Below are 22,333 nucleotides of genomic sequence, written 5' to 3'. Positions count from 1 at the left end.
TATTAATTATTTAAAATGATGGTAATTAGGAAAAGGCAGAAACAGGAAAATCTATCTTCTCTTCCTTTATCTGCTCAAACGGATGGCCTATATCTCCCTAGTTAAAGTGGTCCCTTTTTTTGTTACAGGATGGGAAGATAGCATTGGGTTATCTTCTGTTGCTTTCCCAGATGTATTAGCAGAGAGTTGGATAGGAAGCCAAGCAGCAGGGACTTGAACTGATGCGTCCCATTTGGGATGTCGGCATTGCAGGTGTTGACATAACCCTTTATGCCCTATGCCAGCCACTAAACATTTTAATAACATTTTCTACAAAATTTTGAAATAATCTTGTATATCAGGTGCTAACTTAAGTACTAAATATATATTTATGACGTTCTTTTAAGAATGTCTTTTACACTAAAGGGTACATGGGGTTTGTTTAAACTACAGATGTTAGAGATATCAGTATGTATGCCAATAGGTCTTACCTGATACTGCACATCACCAGCACTTGAAACACTATAAAAGAACCAATGCCAGGCTCTTAGTCTAAACCAATTAAATCAGGACCTACAATGTAGATAATTTTTTAAGCTCAAGAAGAGATTCTAATATGCAACCAGGGTTAGAGAAATTGCCCTAGAGCGAAGATTAGTCAGAAAAAAAATGGGGGATATAGGCAGGTGAGAAGGATGGTTTTTATTTTTTTCAAGGTGTCACTGAGTGGTGAGGTAGTTTCATTCTCCCAAAAGACCTATCCGTAAATTATAAATCCTCACTCACAAGTAGAGAAAATTAGGGAATCATTCTAATTGCATGTGACTATGCCTAGCAATACCAGTCTTTATTTTGTTACCAAATTGCCCAAAGGAAATTTCTTTGTGGACATGAACCATCTCAAGTCTCATGCTGCAGTCTTAGAAATCCAATTTACTTTGCATTTAATTGATAGGCTATAGTGGAATTTTCGTTTTCATATTTGCATGAGTCACTTTCTTTAAAGAATCAAACTGATGATCCAATAGTCTCAGCTGTATTTCAGATCTTGATAGATTTTGTCTTTCTTTCTTCAGGTAATGTTCAAATTTTAGCTGAGAGCACCTGGAAGAAATGATGGATTTGCGGATGATAATTAAGTGATGGTAACTTAGGACATCAGCCCCATCCAGGAGGAAAGGGAGCATCTGTCAGGGCTAGGGCCTCTTTACAAAGTGTAGCTTGGGCTTTTACCAAAGCTGATTTGACAGTGCTCATGCATTTTAATGAAGTTCACATGACTAATTTCTTTGTCACCTGAATATTGATCCTTCTATACAACTTCACCTTCTTCCAATGAACTTTCTGCACTGAAATGATTGCTTCACTTCTTAAACAATCCAGGAGAAAGGGAAACATATCTCCAATAGCTGAAGGCAAGGCAGTAGCCTGTACTGTGATAGCCGTCTTTCACCTGTCATCTGGATGAATTTTGATGTACCAATGCAGAAGAAAGAAACATACTTTTCAAAGTTATTTTTCAGCCGATTGTAGTTGAATCAATGAGTCAGACACAGCAAGGACATAACTACACAAAGTCATATTAGTAAAAATTTTGAATAAGAGAACAATTATTTTTCTATTTAAACTAGCATCAAAACTTTAGACAAGCAGAATGTTATTACTTCATCAATCCAAATTACTGAAATTTTATAACATTTCTTTTCTGTTCTTCTGTTCTGTGACTACAACACGGCAAGTATTTCTTTTTGGAAAACACAAAGCAAATGGATAGAATGTCAGTATAAATACTTTATTCATTAAGATAAAAAGTATTTTTACTCAATATTAACATGAATGGCATTCATGTGCAGGGTGACTCTTGTGATTACGCCTAAACATCCAGGGTAACAGAGACCACCCATGCTTCTTTCCTTTCCCCCAGAATTGGCTCTGCATCCTCTTATTTCATAAGTAAGACCTCCCTAGTCTCTTTGAAGCAAAGTGGTATGTTATTCCATATCAAAAACATGTGTCTAATCCAATCATTTTATTAAGACTTATTCAGGCAATAAAAATGCTATCCCTGTGTTGGTTCCCCCTTTTTATTTTCTATCTTAGCCTAAGGGTCTCAGCTAACTAGCAAAATAAACCCAATCAATTGACAAACTGCGATTGTAGGTTATAAATTTATTTATGTTAATGGAAGGACAAGGAGCAGGAAGTATGCTTATCCATTTATAGTCCCACTTTTTGTTAACAAAAGGCACTAAAAATGTGCAAACTTATTCGGAAATATTTATTAAGAAACTATGATGTATTTCGTATCATTTTAATTTCCTGGTACCAGAGCAGAGAACAGAACTTACAAAAAATGCTTCCCTTGTGAAATTTACATTCTAGTGACATGTGTTTACATGGAGATAAATTTAAAGGAGTTGAAGGTAGCAGAAATCAATAGAACTGTTAAGATAAAAAAAAAAAAAGAGAAAAACTACTACAGAACATGCCTGTGACTATAGACTTGTAGTTCAGGCCACCGAAGAGTAGAGATGGGACATGGGCACTCCCTTGACTTGCATCCTCTGGTCTGCTTTAACACAAACCAGGAGGAAAAGAAAGCTAGGCATCAGAAGCAATGGGTGGCAGGCCTATAAATGGCTGATCTGTACAGTGATCTGCCCTCAAGCAGACCCAACAGGCCAGTCCACTGCAGTGGCTTTCAATGTGGTAAGTCTGGGCTTCAGCAGAAGTCAGCTTGTGAAGAGCCCTGACAGCTCTGCCAAGAGTTGTGTCACTGGAAATGGACCTGCCCTGGAGTCGAAGGATGCCCAGGTCAGAGCCACAGATCTTATTGGCTCCAAGCTAAAAAGCCCTTCACTCAGCCCAACTTCCAAAGTGACCACTGCAGCTGAGGGTATGGTCAAGTAGGGCCAGCAACATTGCAGGCAGAACTGTAAATTTCTTGTTAGAGATGCCACCTGCCTTTACCTGGCCAGCTCTCCTCCCAGGCCAGCCAAGTAATGAAAGTCAACAGAGTGCCTTCCCCTAGGAGGTTCACACCTCCCTTAGGATATACCCCATGTGAAGAGATAGATAGGTCTGGGCCTCTTAACTTACAAGGCCTAAAGCCCACCAGATTATTACAAGGCCCCTTCTATCAGGTTCTATTTGCCTCTCAATCAGAAAACTTAATTGTAGCTTAGACAGCACCTTTCTTAGCTCCTCTAATAATGACTCTGTCCTTTGTTCTAGACCCTGTCTAGTGCACTTGGGCCTCATTCCTTTGTAATCACAACCTCTACTCTACCACCAATGGCTCTACTCCCAACCTGTGTGTACTGATGGTCCTCTTCCCCACTTAATGCTGTATAATTGTTCAGACCTGGTAAATGCCACTCTTAGGATCATTGGTTACTATACTCACCCTGTCTTTTATGACCTTGTCTAAAGATGATCAGAGTCGGGGAACTTGGAAGGCTTCCATAGCCTTGGCAACTCATGACGACAGCCTAGGGTGGTTACTGGCGCCATAAACTAGAGTGTCAATTTGTTGGGTCAACAACAGGAGCCACTGTGCGCTTGCTCCTGATGTGGGATCTCTGTCCTTAATGTACTGTACATTTTGATTTAATGCTATAACTAGTACTCAAACAATATGTTTCACTTTGTGTTTCTATGTGGGTGCAAACTGTTGAAATCTTTACTTAGTGTATACTAAATTGATCTTCTGTATATAAAGAGAACTGAAAATGAATCTTGATGTGAATGGAAGGGGAGAGGGAGCGGGAGAGGGGAGGGTAGCGGGTGGGAGGGAAGTTATGGGAGGGGGAGGCCATTGTGATCCATAAGCTGTATACTGGAAATTTATATTCATTAAATAAAAGTTAAAAAAAAATCAGGGCAAAAAAAAATAAATAAATAAATTGGAAATGGCATAGAAAATTAATTTTTAAAAAATATCATGTAGGATCTCTGTCTTTAATGTGCTGTACACTGTTATTTAATGCTATAACTAGTATTCCAACAGTATTTTTTCACTTTGTGTTGCTATATGGGGGCAAACTGTTGAAATCTTTACTTAATGTATACTAAACTGATCTTCTGTATATAAAGAGAATTGAAAATGAATCTTGATGTGAATGGAAGGGGAGAGGGAGCGGGAAAGGGGAGGGTTGCGGGTAGGAGGGAAGTTATGGGAGGGGGGAAGCCATTGTAATCCATAAGCTGTACTTTGGAAATTTATATTCATTAAATAAAAGTTTAATTAAAAAAAGAATTTAAAAATACACTCAATAAAATAGGTTTATGAATTAAAAAAAAAAGATTAAAAATACAATGTGTTGGGATTAGCATTGTGGCATAGCAGTAAAGCCTCCATATGTGAGGCCTCTAGTATCCCATATGGGCACAAGTTTGAGTCCCAGCTACTCTATTTCCAATCCAGCTCTCTACTAATGTGCCTGGGAAAGCAGCTGGGAAAATGGCCCAAGTCCCTGGGCTCCTGCCACCCACTTGGAAGACCCAGAAGAGGCTCCTGGCTCCTGGCATTGGAGTGGTCTAGCTCTGGCCATGCAACCATTTGGGGATTGAACCAGCAGATGGAATCTCTCTGTCTCTGTCTCTGTCTCTCTCTCTCTGTAAACTCTGCATTTCAAATAAATAAATCTTTTTTTTTTTAAAGTATAATGTGAAAATATAATACCCGCATTATAAATGACAAGGCTATTAACAATCACCTCTTACTATGGATCATGAATTGCTCATTAAATGGAGTTTTGTTTAATACTCACTCTCTTGTGAGTTTTGTACCTTTATTATTCCCATTTTGCAGATGGGGCAATTGCAAGTTTCAATAATTTACCCAAATATATACCAACTGGTAACTGGTGAAGCTTGAGTGCAAACTCATGCGCATTGAATACTGCATCTGTGTTCTCCATCACTTGACTGTGTGTCAACTTGTGTTAATAGGTCCAAATCATGGAATAAAATTAAATATTTTAAAGTTGATTCAATCTTTGCCTGTAGTGTTACCTATGTTATTTTCAGTATTAACATAATAATTTAGAATAGGCTTACTATTGTTTTCTTACAGTAAACCTAGAATAGGCCTATAGTAAACCTAGAATAGGTTTTCTATTGTTATTCTACTTAGACTCTAAATATTAATTGAATCTGTCATCTAAAATTGATTAATATTGATTTGCCAATTTGCATCTTCATTGACTTATTTTTCAGATTAGGCTGTTATCTGCTTGCAAAAGGAAGTCAGGAGAAAGCTATGGAACAATTACAATTCATGTCATAAATGATCTTTAGTGGGCAGTCCTGTTGTTAGCCAATTCTAGTGTTTATCTAAAATTAAGCCCGATTCTCTTCTTCCCAGTGGGAAATGAAAACATTTTCCATGCTTACTTAGCCCCATTCTAATTTCTATTGTTATTGTTTTCCAAAATTGTATTAATTAAGGTCACTTAACAACAATCCATTCAATAACACTTTTTTGAAAATGTTTCTGTAGTCTTTAAACAGACCTTCTTATATTATCTTCTCTTTGTTACTATATTCTTTTCCTCCAATTCCTTGTATTTTTCCTGATGTACCTGCTACAAAGTTATGCTTCCTTTTTCATTTTAATCAGTTTCCCTGACTCCTAGGCCCAAGACACAAAGACTTTTTGAATATGACTTCTTTATGCTTTTAAATATTCCTTCTCCTGACTCCATTTCCAAATTATGTTCTCTTTATTGTTAAGCATCTCAAAAGAGGACCCTCTATTTCAACACTATTCCAAAATATACCTGGTCGTATCACAAATCTACTCTACTGTTCTGCTCAACTTATCAAACTCCCTTTAAGATAACTAACAGCTTCCTGTTAAATATATTCATGGCTGTAATCCATAGAATTATTTAACACCACCTTTTATTTTTTACTTTCTTTATTCTTTTATTCACTTTGTTTTCTCCTACCACTATTATAACTTCCGAGAATAGTCTTTCATAGATGCCTTTGCAACTTTTTCCCATAATTGCTTAACTATAAGTTAAGTTACCTTTTGAATAACCACGTTTCCTATCTTTGCTTAACACTTTGGTTTTAAAAGTATCATTTAACTTCAGAGATTCACCTTTCACTTTTAATTTCATGATTTCCAAGTCCATATCTTCAAGGCTTAATTTCTAGCTAGCTTTTAAATATCTCAATGGAACCATTCTGCCAGCTCCATTATCATAGCGAGGCATTTAAAAATCTGCCTTATAAAGTTATCAAAAACCTTTCCACCTACCTAACTATAGTCATCAAATTCTTCACGTATCATTCCTTAAATATTTCATCTACTTTTCTGTCTCATTGATTTTATTCATATTATTTTCTCAGATGACTTTATCCCCTCAGCTCTTCTCATTATTCTTTAATTATCACACCTTTCCCATATCCCAAAACCTAGTTATATTTCTTTTGATATTCACATACTCTGTACTGAGTCATGGTGAATGTTGTGTTCATTTTGAGGCACTGGAGTGAAAGTTTCAGAGAACAAAGTTTAAAGATATTGTATATATCTACAATGAAATATTTCTGTATCTATGTTTTTAATATATTTGGTGTTTATAATAAAACTGATCACACAACCTAAATTATATTTTTAAAAATTGTGTTCCACATTTTGCAAGCTTGAAATGGTAGTAAATATACAATGAGACACCATATACTCTGAGAAATGTATTCTGATGTGAGTTCTGGGCATCCTAACCACCATCTTAATTGCTGAGCCAAAAATCTAACCCTGGAGTTAAATTTTAGATGTGTTATTAAGTAATTTTGATCAAAGCCTTTCAGTAATCTATAATTCAGTTTCCTCATCTGTGATAAGATAGGTATGAAGATGGGAACCATGAAACCATAAGTTGGCTTTCTTCAGCTCTTCAAGACATTTTGTCAAATTGTGTTTGAGTGTGCATGTCTGTGTGTTAAAAGGTGAGAGTAATCAGTGAGAAGTTATAAAAAGAAAGTTTTTCTAAACAAAGGAGAACAATCAGCTAAATTCTAAATATATATTTAGAAAGAAACATCTATTAAATGTCCTTCTCATTCCCTAAGCGTTTTAAACAATATCACAATGGCCTATACATTTCTGTAGGATGCCTTCTCATCATTGGGCCCTTTGATACAGGACGCTGATCACAGTGGGACTGGGTAGGTTCTCTAAGTTGAGTTTCATTGATCATTTGCTTTCCACAAGTACCAAAAACAGCCAACAAATTTTAGGAAATAGGTTCTGTTTATTGGTAGTCTAGAGGCTTTGGTAATTAGCATTTATCTATAAGTAATGCAGTACTTAGCTGACATTAAGTACAACTCTGTGTGATGTCTTACTTTAGTGCTACATTGAAAGAGAGCTTAGGGAATAATCACAGAATAGACTAAGCTTTCTGGAGATTAGGGTAAAACTTTTACCAGTACTTTAAAGCCAGAATCATATTCTTATTTGCCTTTATAATTCTAATTGTTTAGAGAAGTTTCATAAGAATCGTCCTCCAATCACTTTTAAAGGACATTTTCAGAAGCCTCTCTGTTACTTCGTGTTCCCTTTCCTGTGTTGTAAGGAGTGTAAACATATTCATGTTCTTGAGTCTTTCATTTGTGCGATTAAAACCACTTCTTCCTCTAGACAAAATAATTATCATCAAGGCACTGCACCCAGTGTCAGATCTTGAATTTTCTACCACAAAGTAGTCCGACTTCCTTCCTTGTTGTGTACATGCATTGTCCTAGCATTCTCCCATCGCTGCTGCCTGGGACAGTGTTGTCCTTTTTGTGAACTTTGTGATCCCTTTCTGTTGTGATCCAATAAATGGTTGAGAGTAAAGAATCACTGTGTCCTTGCATATTCTCAAGCAAGACCCACCTCTATCCTATTCGAACGTTCAGAAAAGACTCCCCTTCACCCTTCTCCATGATTTATTTGTTTGTCTGCCTCTGTCCAGCCCGAAGTCTCCTTCCCCAATTTTTTTAAGATGTTTCACATTTTTTTGAGATGTATTTTTTATTTGAAAGTCAGAATTACAGAGAAGGAGAGGCAGAGAGAGAGAGGAGAGAGAGCAAGAATCTTCTATCCACTGGCTTATCCCTCAAATGAGTGCAATGGCCAGAGCTGGGCCAATCTGAAGCTGGAGCCAGGAGTTTCTTCCAGGTTTCCCATGTGGGCCCAGGGGCCCAAGCACCTGGGCCATCTTTCACTGCTTTTCCAGGAGCATTAGCAGGGAGCTTGATGGGAAATGGAGCAGCTGAGACATGAACCGGGACCTATATGTAATGCTGGCGCCACAGGCGGCAGCTTTACATGCTACAGCATGGCATCAGCCCAAAAATAAGACTTTTTAGACATATGTATATCCAAATTTTTTTCTTTTTGTCCCCTGTGGAACTTTTGAGGCAGAAGGCAATATTTCATTGAACTGATAATGTATAGGAATATATATGTGGCCGGCACCACGGCGCAGGCACACCGGGTTCTAGTTCCAGTCAGGGTGCCGGATTCTGTCCCGGTCACTCCTATTCCAGTCCAGCTCTGCTGTGGCCTGGGAAAGCAGTGGAGGATGGCCCAAGTCCTTGGGCCCTGCACCTGCATGGGAGACCAGGAGAAGCACCTGGCTCCTGGCTTCAGATCAACGTGGTTTACCGGTTGCAGCGGCCGTTGTGGGGTGAACCAACGGAAAAGGAAGACCTTTCTCTCTGTCTCACTCTCTCACTGTCCACTCTGCCTGTCACAAAAAAAGAGAAATATATATGTGTGTATTAATAACATTGAACATTAACAGAAAAGTGGGATGAGAAATAGAAGACTGTGGGAATTTCAAATATGAAAATTGTATACAGCTGTTTGAAAGATATATATATACTATATCCTTAAATTAATGAGCTTCCTCAAGTTTTAATTCACTCTAAACAGAAAAATTAGATGGAAATCTGGTTAACTATCAGGAGTTTGTGGTTTCTTACCCACTTTCTTTTTAGGTATCCAGGAGACATCATACATATGAAAACTTATTAAACATTTGTGCAAATATAAGGTGGAAGAATTATTATATGTATAAGGTATGAGCCATCAATACTTGGTATGAAGTATGGGTAATAAGGTTGAAGCAACAAAGTAATGTAGAAATCCACTGGCTTTAGGTGAAGTCAAGAAATGTGTATTGTTCTTTCCTTCCATCTTAAAAATTAAAATGATTATCTAATGTGTAATGAGAACAGCCACCTGAGAATAAATTGTCTTTGGGAAAGGGCTCAGTAGAATTATAAAATTAGTAACAAAATTAAATCTTAGTATAGCATTTAAGTATTTGATTGATGTAATGAATAGGGCCAATATTTGAAGAAGTCTGGAAATTCTAATAGACAAGGTACTGAGTAATTTTTTCAGCTGCATTGTTCCTTATCAAATTTATTTTTCACTCATTATGTTAAGCTTCAATATACAAATATCCTAGAAGGGGCTGGCATTAACAACAGGTAAAGTCACTTCTTGTAAGCCAAGAATATCATATCAGAGCAGTGGTTTGAGTCCCTACTTCTCGGCTTCCAATCCAGCTCCTTGCTAATGTGACCGGGAAAGCAGCAGAAGATGGCTGCTTGGGTCTCTGCCATCGATGTAGGAAATCTGGATGGCTCTCCAGGCTTCTTGCTTCTGCCTGGCCCAGCCACAGATGTTGGGCCATTTGGGGAGTGAAGCAGTGAAAGGAAGATATTTCTGTGTGTGTGACTCTCTGTCTCTCTGTCTCTCTGTCTCCCTCTCTTTCTCACTCTCTGTGTCTCCTTTCCAAATAAATAAAATGAATCTTTTTTTAAAAGAGCTAGATGGAAATCTGGCTATCAGGAGTTTGTGGTTTCTTACCCATTTTCTTTTTATGTATCCAGGAGACATCATACATATGAAAACTTATTTCCTGTGGTATACCAGGTTAAGCCGCTGTCTGCAGTGCCAGCATCCCATATGAGCGCCTGTTTGAGACCCAGCTGCTCCACTTCTGATCCAGTGCTCTGCTGAGGCCTAGGAAAGCAGTAGAAGAAGACCCAAGTCCTTAGGCTCTTGCACCCACATGGGAGACCCAGAAGAAGTTTCTGGCTCCTGGCTTCTGATTGGCCCAGCTCGGGCCTTTGTAGCTAACTGGGGAGTGAACCAGCGCAAGCAAGACCTCCCTCTCTCTCTGCCTTTCCTTCTCTCTCTGTGTAACCCTGACTTTCAAAGAAATAAATAAATATTTAAAAAAAATAAAAAGAGCTAGGAACATCGAGGAACAAAGAAAAAGCAAAATTCTTTTCCTCAAAGGGTCAATTTGTACACTTAAAAAGACAAAAATAGGGGCCAGCACTGTGGTGTAGCAGGTAAAGCCACCACTTGCAGTGCTGGCATCCCATACAGGCATCAGTTTGAGTTCCAGCTTCTTCACTTCCCATTCAGCTCTCTGCTATGGCCTGGGAAAGCAGTAGAAGATGGCCCAAGTCCTTGGGCCCCTGCACCCAAGTGGGAGATGTGAAAGAAGCCAGGGTCCTGGCTTTGGATCAGCCCATCTCCAGCCAACGAGGCAATTTGTGGAGTGAACCTGTGGATTAAAAACCTCTCTCTCTGCTTCTCTCTCTCTGTAACTCTGCCTTTCAAATAAATAAATAAATAAATCTTTTTTTAAAAAAAAGTACAAAAATACTGAAAGAGTAAACAGAGAAGAGCAAGATATGGCAATTGCCAATGCTTTTGAGAAAATGGGATGATTATATCATCTAATGTATTTAAAGAAGGGACCAAAATTCCTTGCATTTAGTAACATGATATCTAAGAACATCATCTGCTCTATCTCCTAGGAAGAACACCAAAGGAGAAGGGGTACAAATTCTACTCAACAGGCAAAGGATTTGATTCAGATACAGGAAGGGGAAGCACAAGAGGATAAGATCCTAAATAGTGAGACTAAAAAACACAGACATTGGAACAAGATCTATAATATCAATATGGAGAGTCTTTCAATTTAACCTTTTTAATTTATCATATTTTAGTGATAGGCCACAAACCTGTCAACAACACTGGGCAACTAAACCCACAGCTCTTCAGGGTGTGCTTGGATTTGTGAGGGACTTTGCAAAATGGACACACAGTTTGAAAATGACCCTACAGACTCCTTTTGTCATTTTTCTTGATATTCACAGGGTTTAGCAAACAATTTGTAGGGCTAGTCGCAAATAAAGGTGAAAATGTGGGTAAAGAAATAATCAAGTAAGAAAATATTCACCTAAGGAGAGTGGGCTACAGGCAGGAAAGACAATATTATTTAAGGGTAGGAGGAAGTGCAGAGTGATGCGTAAGAGGATTTATATATATAAATATCTATATGTGTGTGTATATATGTGTATATATAATATATATACATATATATATATATATGCCAGTTATGTAATGAGGCCAGATGGAGGGAGTAAACAGCAAGTCAAGAAACGTAGTTAAGAGACCCTTGGGATACTAAAAAGTCTGTAATTAAACATGCCTAGCTGAATATTTTGACAATTTATGACTAACAATGTCATTGCTATTTATAACTGAACTATTGTGTCCCAGTTGTCCCAAATGCTAATAAACAAACACATTCATAGTTAAAAATCACTGATTCTGTGGTCAGAGGTTCAAAAGGGGCACAATGGGGCCTCAGCTGGGATGATTTGTTGGATGGCTTACAGGCAGACTGGAATTTTTTGGAAGTTTTTCATCAGTTCTAGCATCTGTGGTGCAGTGACCCAAATGGTGTCTCCACAGGGGACCATGGACCAGAATACTCAGTTGAAGTAGGACCCCTCTATCTACCATGGGTTTGTTGGAAAGTGGCTCACTGGATCTGAGAAAGAGCCTTTCTAGTAGGAGCCTGGGGAGAAGTGAGCACACTGAAAGATGAAGGAAAAGGTTTCAAGATTTCCCCTATCCTTGTCTCAGAAGTCAAAGTCATGCAGCATCATTACCCCTGCAGTCTAATGATCAGTCACCCAGGGTCAAGGGCAAGGGCCATAGACCCCACCTCGCAATAACAGGAATGTCCACCATTGTGGGGCAATGCTTCAAAGTTGCCTTATATGTAATGGAAGAAAATGTGTTTCCTATGAAATAAAAACAGCGTAGCAAGTCTTTTCAAAGAACCTATAGAAATTCTATTTATTTTTTACATTACTCATGCAGTTCCATAGTTGTGATGAGGTTCAGGACACATTTTCCAAGGATATGGCATCTTGACATTTGAGAAAACAGCAGAAACAGGAAAGTCATGCACACTTCCCCCTTGATGCAAGTTGTAAAATCCAGGAAGAATTTTTCTGACTTTTCCCTGAAGCAGGTCATAAAATCCTCATTTCAGTGGTGCCTCCCTATACCCAGAGGAAAGGAGCATCCTTTTCTTGTAAGAGAGGGACGCAGAGAAGAATCTGAGCATATAGAACTAACTTTGTGCCTCTGGTTACCAATGGATTATACCCACTTTGTCCAATCACACTTCTCTGTGACTATTCACTTGTTCATCAAACTTAGCACAAAAATGCAAAGGTTTTTCTGGGGTTCTTTCTTTCTGAAGCTTCCTATGTATATATTAGATACAGTTGTGTGATTTTTTTTCAGTAATGCTGTCTATTGTTAGGGAGCACAGCCATGAACTTATTCATAACTGAGGAAATTTCTTTTCCCCTACCATAGTAAAAATTAGGATGCATGTAATAGAAATAGAGACATGAGTAACAAAAATCTAAATTAAAAGTTCCACTTCTAATGGAAAATTATCTAATGAAGAGCTCAAGGGCTTTAAAAATAGAACACTGTTTGATATTTCTTAGAAATGAATGTTTAAGACTATGGTTGATCCTCAATGCAAGAACCAAATGAATTAAAAATGAGGGAAATAATTATTCAAATGTTTCAGATGTCATTATTGGCCATCACATTCACAATATACCCATTTAGTTTAAATGATTCTTTACACTTAGGTATTTGGAGTTGCATATTTGGTTCACTTTTGAGACAGCCAGACACCATTTGTTTTGTTCAGGCATGAGAAATGAGACTAACCTAAGACTTTGCCACTGAGACAGGTAAAGGGTTTCCATCAATGGCCATTAAGTTTGAGTAATGGGGTTTTAAAGAGGCAACTTGTAGTTGTTGCTCTTTAGGAACCTCAACAGCAATTGTGCTTTAGCTGCAGGTTCCATGATCCAACAGGGTAGCCAGTGTTCCACGCAGCACCTTGCTCGCCTCACCACTGTCTGAATGCCTCTCTGGTATGCATCTGTTACCAATTCTCCTTCAAAGAGCATCTGTTGCCAGGAGAGGCAAGCTTTTAATATGTTGATTTATCATTGTCAGATACAGGGTTTTTATTGCTTGCATTTGAATATTGTATTTAAGGTGCTTTTGTGATTACAGATGTTTTACATATAAATTGCTTTATATTAGAAAAATCTTTTTTCAGTATTTTAAGGAAACTTTGCATTCATGTGTTTTACATTTTAATATCTTCTTCTGCATTACTGAGTGCTTGTGAATTGCTTTCCGTCTGTAATGGCAGTCAGTATGAGCAACAGCATCTGTGACTGTTGTTGCTTCAAGGAGAAAATTAAATGTGGGTGTGGGTGTGTTTTCTTTTTCCAGGGAGCCAGAAATTAATTACTTAGTAAAGAAATGATTGTTGTTTAACTACCTAAAGGGATACAATAGGTCACTACAAAAAGTAACTCCCCACTCCATAACTTTTATAACCAGAAAATTTTGGTAGTCAAGTTTCCATACTTTTCTTTCAGTTGTTTCCAGAGTCTTAAAAGAGATTGTGTAAGGCTTCGGTGATGTATGGTCTTTGAATTCATAGCGCCATCTACTGTCTAGTCCTGAATTCATTCATCAGGTTAAGGAAATGAAGTTGGTGATGGAGAATTTGCTCTGAATAGCATACAAATGAAAAATGTGAAAATGCTCAGCTGAAATTTGAAAATAAGAAAAATCACATCCGGAGGTAGTCATTTTAATAAACATTGTGAATTGCTTTTTTCATTAAGAAACATGGTATTTAAATTCACACATAAGACAATGTGCTTATTATCATTGCCACTATTATCTTAGTTTTCCTTTGTCTTTAACTGATTTTATATTAACTTTATGCTAAAGTGAAGGGTAGATAGATTCAAGAGAACACTTTAAGGAAACCCCTGTCACTCGGTCTCATGTCACAATGTAAGTAGAAGTGCATAATTTCTGTACAGAGTGCCAGCCATGTCTCTTCCTGCAGGTTGCTTGTTCCTAGTGAGAGTTGTCTGACTGTTCCCTGTCCTTAAGTCCTCCTCCCAAAGGGATAATGTTATTTCATTACAAACCTCAACCGTCTGGATAAATGGTCATTGAAAATATGTCTCAGGGCTCTCATAACAATGAACCACTAGCTATTCGAAGAGCAGAGTGGGAAATCCAGGAAATTTTCCAATCATTCTTCATGCTGATTTCTTCCGATGAGCATGAGGTCAGTTGACATTCAGCTTCATACACAGTTGTTTTCTTAACCTCATCGTTCCAAGAGAACTCTCTCGCCTCCCAAACATCCATCACAGGCTGCATGTTGCTCTTCCTTCCTCTGGAACTGCCCACAAGTAATTCCTCTTATAATAGCACTTCTACAGTTTCTTTCCAGTTTATTATCTACATTCTAAGTCAATTCAGAAGGTTTCTTTTTCACTATCTGACCTTTTGTGCCTTTTCCTCCCACTACTGTTTTACTTCATCTTTGATTTCCAAAGGAGGCCTGAATTGAATTTTCCCACTTTTAATATTTTTATTCTATATTTTAAAATAACCAGTGACCTTTGCATAAGATGGTTGGTAGGAGAAGAATATATTCCCATGATTGATATTCTTATTCTAGTCAATTTCTTTGAGATACCAAAAAGTAAATAGGAAATAGACAATGGCATCATTAGATTGTCAGACAGGGTCCCATGATTATTTACCAGATATTTGTTAACTCTCCTTTATCTGCCCAAATGTATGAGACCCAACTCCAGCCTTCAGAGGAGCTGACAGTCATGTAAATCCTTTTTATCTTCTTCACTTTTAAGAGTTACTTTATTATATGCTCATCTCTTTTGTAGAAGCTAAATACTACATAGCTACTCCATTTTCTACTTTGTCTATTGTTATCTTGGTTATTATTATAATTATAGTAGGACAATATTTTAAGATATTAACTTGTTTTTATTGAATGTGTAAGATTATGTCTTTATATAAGCACCATCTCTGAAAGGAATGAATGCAGTTACCAATTAATTAAATAAAGTCATTGAGTTGCCAAATATATATTTTTAAGTTCATGGTAGAAAACAATGGCTATGAAAGTCAATACATTTAATTTACAAGTTATCCAACCCCCCTGTTTTGTTCTGTATATGAGAAAAGGGATTTTGTGAGGCAAAAAGCCAGGCTCCAAAGACTGCAGAAGATAATCCACAAGCAAAGATAATCCTCAAGTAAGATAATCCACAAGCAAAAGTAGGGGTGATGATGAATGCTAGTTTCCCACTCAAATGGGATCATAGCTCATTGCTTGTGGGAGAGAAGGAAAGGAGAGGTGCCTGGTGCTAGAGGGAGGTAAGAGAGAGGTGCTTGCCCTTTGGTTGCAAAACTTAGGGGTATACCAAAAATTCAGTAATCATGCAAGTAATATTTTAATGCAATCTTTTAAAGGATCAAAATTAGTTTTAAAAATTCAAAATGGATGAAATATTGAGAACTTAAAAATAGGGGCCATAACGATAAGTGAGTTTATTGAAAGGACCAGAGGTCTTCAACATATCTTATGTGAGTCTGAGGAGGAGGGTGAAATCATTAATGGTAGATGGGCTTAAAGGGATTGGGAAGCACTAAAGTTTTGCCTTACAGTGATGTCTTACCTTGGTGTAGTTCTGGAAGTTATAAGGGTTTTGGAGAATCACGTGTTTGTACAGTGCTAGTTTGTTGCTAAAAAGGGAAGTGTCCTAAAGTCAGAGACATTAGGATGATGGTGATAGACAGCTAAGGGTTTTATAAGATTCAAAAGCCCTCAGAAAGCCCAGATGAAACAAAAGGTATGAGTTTCAGATAAGGAGGATTTAGAATGAGCCTGGCAATTGGCCTTGCCAAAAAGAACAAAGACTCATCAGCAGAAATCCAAACTGACAAGAACACACTGAGGCCAGGCAAGCCTCAGCAGTGGCCCCGGAATACAGAGAAAAGGGATGCAAATGATACCTGATCCAGAGTGACATTTCCCTTGCATGTCAGAATTAAAACCACTCAGGCATAAATATGAACAATTATTACATATTAATTAAAAAAGAAAAGTAAATAAAAATTTTAAAAAACAACTAAGGAAACAGGAGGAGAAGGAGAACTATGTGTTTGACCCCAAAGAGATTGAATTTTAAATTACAAATGACTGAATGAAAAATGGAGCTTTCAAAATCTAAATTTAGTTTTAGAGTACTAATGCATAATTTTAAAATTTTCATCCATGTTTTCATTTTTTTTAAATTTTTTCATTTATTCGACAGATAGTGAGAGAGAGAGAGACAGAGAGAAAGGTCTTCCTTCCATTGGTTCACCCCCAAAATGGCCACCACGGCTGGCACTGCACAGATCTGAAGCCAGGAGCCATGTGCTTTCTTCTGGTCTCCCAAGCAGGTGCAGGGGCCCAAGCACTTGGACCATCCTCCACTACCCTCCCGGGCCACAGCAGAGAGCTGGACTGGAAGAGGAGCAACTGGGACTAAAATCGGCTCCCATATAGGATGCCAGTGCTGCAGGCGGAGGATTAGCCAAGTGAGCCATGGCGCTGGCCATCCATGTTTTCAAAAGTATGATTTCGAATTATCACTGTTAGTATCACCTGGGTGTTTGCTTATTTGTCATGCAGAGCCGTTTCTACCATCAGGTCTATCAAGAAGAATCCACAGTTCAACTAAATTCCTTCTGTGGGAAAATAAAACAACCCTTCTTAGAAAAGAACCCTCTGTACTAATTCAGAAGAAGAGAGGGAGAGGGAACATAACTTTAGTATTATGTAAGCATTATCATTATAAATCAGCATACAAGGTAGTGTGAAAATGAATAAAAATTCATTCTGGGAGACATTTCACACAAATTTATATAAAAAAGGAAATAATTATTAAAACTTACTTCCTTGAGAAATGAGAGGACAAACTTGGTAGTTATCTCATATATACCTGGTAGAAACACATGGAGTAATTCTGGAGGGAGTGTTCACAGTTGCAAAGATCAAAAGTCCCATGAACTTTCATTGTATAATCAAAAGCTCAGGGAAATTAATCAGGCATATTGTGTTTGCAAGGAGACACTCTAAGGAGGGGAGGCAGAGCAGGCAGCTGTTTTCCTCCTTAAAGAAATTATTATAAAGGTATCCTTCCACTCACAATAATATTTAAGAAGTACTATGTTACTCAGTTGAAAGAAAAAAATTGACATTGTTCCATTTATCAGCACCCAAGGCAAGGACTATATGGATAAAGGTTTAATGATTGAGTCATATTTATTGATTAACTTCTGGGAGATTTCCAGTAATATCTAAGAGAGCGAAATCAAGAGCAGGATTAACACACTTTTTGGAAAGGACCAGATAGTAAGCAATTTGGCCTGTCTTGGTCAGTTTTTCATTACTATGTAATACCTGGAGAAACTAACTTTATAAGGGGAAGAGTTGTATTTTGACTTATGGTTCTATAGGTTCAAGTTCACAATTGTGTGGCCCTACAGTTGGGCATTTAGTGAGATTGGCAACTGGCAATGATAAAGTGTGTGTAAAAGAGTTACAAAGACAGGCAGAAATCAGAGGGGGGGAGGAAGGGAGGGAGGGAGAGAAAGCAGGTGGATTCAACTCAGCCTTGACAATAACCCTTTCCCTAGAATTACCTTCCAAAGGCACTCCCCCGATGACCTAAGGACCTCTAATAGGCTCATCTCCCAAAAACTATGATTGGATTAATATTTTACTTTCTTAGTACCCTTATCACATGTCTATAAAGTCCTGGGTGGATTTGGAAGTGAAATATTATTCAAATCACAGTAAAACCACATCGTTTGTAACAACTCAACTCTTTCGAAGTTCCATGAGAATAGGGATAGCAATACATGCTTGAATGAGCACAGCTATGTGATGATAAAACAGCAATAAGCATGCCAGATTGGCATAAAGGTCATGGTTTTCATAAACTCTTTCTGGAATGTTCTATGGAATGAACTTTTCAAAGTATAAGATAATACTAGGCAAGGAATAGGATTTGTCACTCCTCTATGAGAATTTCTTCATAATTCCTACATTTCCTGTTATTATAGTCATTCATTTCTGTGTTATGATATCTGAACCCACAGAGGGAACAGCTTTGCTTTTGTCAATCCTAGATTATGGCACATTAAAATGTTCCAAACCCCGTTTGCTTCTGCTGATAGTGAAATTTCCTTGATATTATCTTTTTACATGTTAAGGTTGGATCTGTGCAATTCTTAAAATCAATATAGGAATATTTCATGTTTCTAGCAAAGTATGCCAACCATATAGTACTTGTAAAACAAGAGTATAATAATAAAGTAACAGCAACACTAGTATCGTTGGAATATTTAATGCTCTGAAATATCTTATTTGCCCTTTGATTAAAAAACAATTGGTCTAGATATATGGAAAAATATTTCTGAGGATTCAGAAAATTAAATACCAAGGTCACATAGTAAATAAAAGTTAGACCTGGGCTTAAATCTCCATTTCCACTTTCTATTCTAGTATACTTTTTTTTTCTTCTTAAATATTTTTTATTACATTCCTTTTACAAACACCCACAACATCCAGGAGATATTAAAGAGCAGCCTACTACCTAATCCAAATTTCACTTCCGCCGTGGCTTTTTGGGCTATCCTACCCAGCCCTGTGTTCCATCTACTGCAAAGCGCTTCCCTTGTTCCTGCCCGCACCCCAGCAGAATAAACTTCACTGAGCGCTGCCATAGCCCCGGGTACACCGTCTCCTCCACCAGCTCTACCCTGCTGCCATCACCACTGTACCACCCGTAGCTGCCCGGAACACGGGGCCTGGGGTAAGGACGCCCCTGTACACTGTGCTGCCTTGCAGGTCGGCGCAGCAGCCGCAGCTCAAGGGCAAAGTCTCCATCCTCACCGCCTAGCATCCCCAGCACACAGTGGGCGCTCAGTCACAGACCCGCCAGGGGACAGTGGGAGAGCCATCACCAGGATGACCATTTGACAAAAAGCCGGGAACTAGCAGCACACGGTTTCTGAGCGCTGGGCAGCCGGGAAAGCACCCTAGTGCCCACGGTCCGGAGGGCACACGTTCTCCACGGCGTGACAAGGAGCTCCCCCACGAACCACCTGAGCGCAGGCAGGTCCGAGCCCAGCGGGCCTGAGAGCAAAAGGCCCAGAGAGGTTCATTTCCTGCCCCCACAGGGGTCAGAGGCCCGGACAGGGGCCCCCTCTTCCTCCTGGGGCTGCCTTCAGCCCTTTCCAGTCCGGCTGGGCGACTCCCCACAGGCAGGAGTAGCACAGAGGCCGGGGCGAACGTCTGTGCCTGCTCTAACACCAGGAAGCCTAGGCAGCCTGGGGAGCCGGGCTGCCCTGCGCGCACCCACGGCGTCGGCCATCTTGGCTCCTCTGGGCTTCCGTAGGTCGGAAACCTTTCTGGTCCTAAGGACCAGGGAAGGCTAGCAGTACCTAAAACTTCACACGTGCGATGCGAAGGTGCACGCCGCCGTATCCTCACACCCACTGATGCCACCCCACCGCCTCCCACCCGCGACCACCGCAGACCCTGCCCCTGACGCTGGCGCCGGAAGTGCATCTAGTATACTTTTCAACACAACATAACATCTGTAAACAATAATAGACCTATATATTAATATGGTTGATAAAATCTATAATTAAAATTCAAAATTCTCATCTACAAATGTGCCCAAATTCATAAGTGACCCAGATAGTAAGAACTGCTGTATGTTTCTATTTTCTTGTATTATATATTTTATCAGTGCACATTTCCATTTTGCGGAAAAAATAATTTATTTTAGATGAATTGCTAAATACATTTTAATTTTATGCAAATACAATAGATCAATTGGCCAATGCACAACTTCCTTTGAGTAAGTTACACTCTTGGAGATTCTGCCAAGTGAGTTGATTTATTCAGGAAATCCTAAAACAAGTACTAATCTCACACTGGTCTTCAATGTATGTTTGATCTCCTACATTCATACCCATTTGTTGGAGATCATCTATCCTAATAACCTTGCTCTTCTTTAAGCAAATGTTAGTTACAGCTGAGTGTATATGTTATTGAGCTTCACATTCCATTTGGATGATCTTGATATTCATCTGTGTTCTCCTTCTCTTCCTGTTATTGCCCTATATATCTTTAGAATATATTCAATGAAGGTTAAAAAAAGTGATGTCTAAAATGTAGGCTTGCGGCTCATGGCCTCCTGTCAGTAAGCATGAAAGCTTTCAAGCACAGTGGTGAATATGGATAAGGTTTGCAAAGAATAAGAGTGATCTCTGTTTCTAGGTTGCTTCCTTGCCCCCAAAGTACTCTTAGTTCTTTTAGTAAAAAAAAAAAAAAAATGCTTGTACTGCAAAAATAACATTATAATGTAATCCATTGTTGTTAGTACTAGTGTGATTCTTTTGATACTTGCATATAAAAGTCTCTCTACGTGTTTTTGCTATAATGAATGGAAATGTATTCTCTCAAAAACCTTTTAACTTCCTGTTTAATGGGAAGATTCTAAAAGGAAGTGAAAACCTGAAAAAGAGTGAAAACAGTAAACCAGAATTTAGGTAGAGGTGCACAGCTTATAAGTGTAAAATGGACTTAGGTTATGTCCCTTATATTATTCACTTTCTTTTACTATATTGACTATCCATTTTGTTTTCTTCTTTATGTATTTTTGCCTTGACTCAGAAAATATTTGAGGTGGCAAAAGCCAGAATATAAATAATAAATGTTGATGAAAACAAGGAGCAAGGTACATAAATAGGGGAAAAGATAAATGGAAGTAGATAATTATTGCTGGATAGAGTTGATGAATTGAGATAGGGAAGTACAATGGGTGAAAGAGAACCAAGTCCATGTATATATTCAGATATATGATACATATGTTTGTGATTACTGACCCTTAAAAAATCCTCTATGCTTACTCACAACTATATAGCTGTATTTATCACAAAGCTGCACAAATGCATTATGACCCTAAGATATAAATGTGATAATGTGGTATCTTGGTATTAGGTACTGGATTTCTATCTCCAAAATGCATATTTTTTAACTTTTATTTAACAAATATAAATTTCCAAAGTACAGCTTTTGGATTACAGTGGCATTTTCCCCCCATAACCTCCCTCCCAAACGCAACCATTCCATCTCCCGCTCCCTCTCTCATCCCATTCACATCAAGATTCATTTTCAATTATCTTTATATACAGAAGATCAATTTAGTATATACTAAGTAAAGATTTCAACAGTTTGCACCCACACAGAAACACGAAGTGTTAAGTACTGTTTGATTATTAGTTATACTGTTAATTCACGTAGTACAGCACATTAAGGACAGAGATCCTACATGGGGAGTAAGTGCACAATGACTCCTGTTGTTGATTTAACAATTGACACTCTTGTTTATGGCATCAGTAATCATCATAGGATCTTGTCATGAGTTGCCAAGGCTATGGATGCCTTTTGAGTTCGCCAACTCTGATCTTATTCAGACAAGGTCATAGTCAAAGTGGAAGTTCTCTCCTCCCTTCAGAGAAAGGTACCTCCTTCTTTGATGACCTGTTCTTTCTACTGGGATTCCACTCACAGAGATCTCTCATTTGGGTACCTTTTTTTTTTTCTCAGAGTGTCTTGGCTCTCCATGCCTGAAGTACTCTCATGGGCTCTTGAGCCATATCCGAATGCCTTAAGGGCTGATTCTGAGGCCAGAGTGTTGTTTAGGACATCTGCCATTCTATGAGTCTGCTGTGTATCCCGCTTCCCATGTTGCATGGTTCTCTCCTTTGTTATTCTATCAGTTAGCATTAGCAGGCACTAGTCTTGTTTATGTGTTCCCTTTGACTCTTAGTCCTATCATTATGATCAATTATGAACTGAAACTGATCACTTTGACTAGTGAGATGGCATTGGTACATGCCACTTTGATGGGATTGAATTGGAATCCCCTGGCACGTTTCTAACTCTACCATTCTGGGCAAGTCAGATTGAGCATGTGCTGAACTGTACATCTCCTCCCTCTCTTATTCCCACTCTTATATTTA

At 38.4% G+C, this 22,333-nt stretch overlaps 1 pseudogene; it reads right to left on the bottom strand.

The window, feature by feature from the left end:
• LOC133762864 (large ribosomal subunit protein eL8-like) overlaps positions 1-19,200 on the bottom strand; it is a 91,040-nt pseudogene extending 71,840 nt beyond the window's left edge.
• Between the last annotated feature and the right edge of the window lie 3,133 nt (positions 19,201-22,333).

Source organism: Lepus europaeus, chromosome 1, assembly GCF_033115175.1.
Source record: "Lepus europaeus isolate LE1 chromosome 1, mLepTim1.pri, whole genome shotgun sequence".
Lineage (NCBI taxonomy): Eukaryota > Metazoa > Chordata > Mammalia > Lagomorpha > Leporidae > Lepus > Lepus europaeus.
Note: the sequence above shows the minus strand (reverse complement) of the source record. Positions and strands in the feature narration are given on the sequence as shown.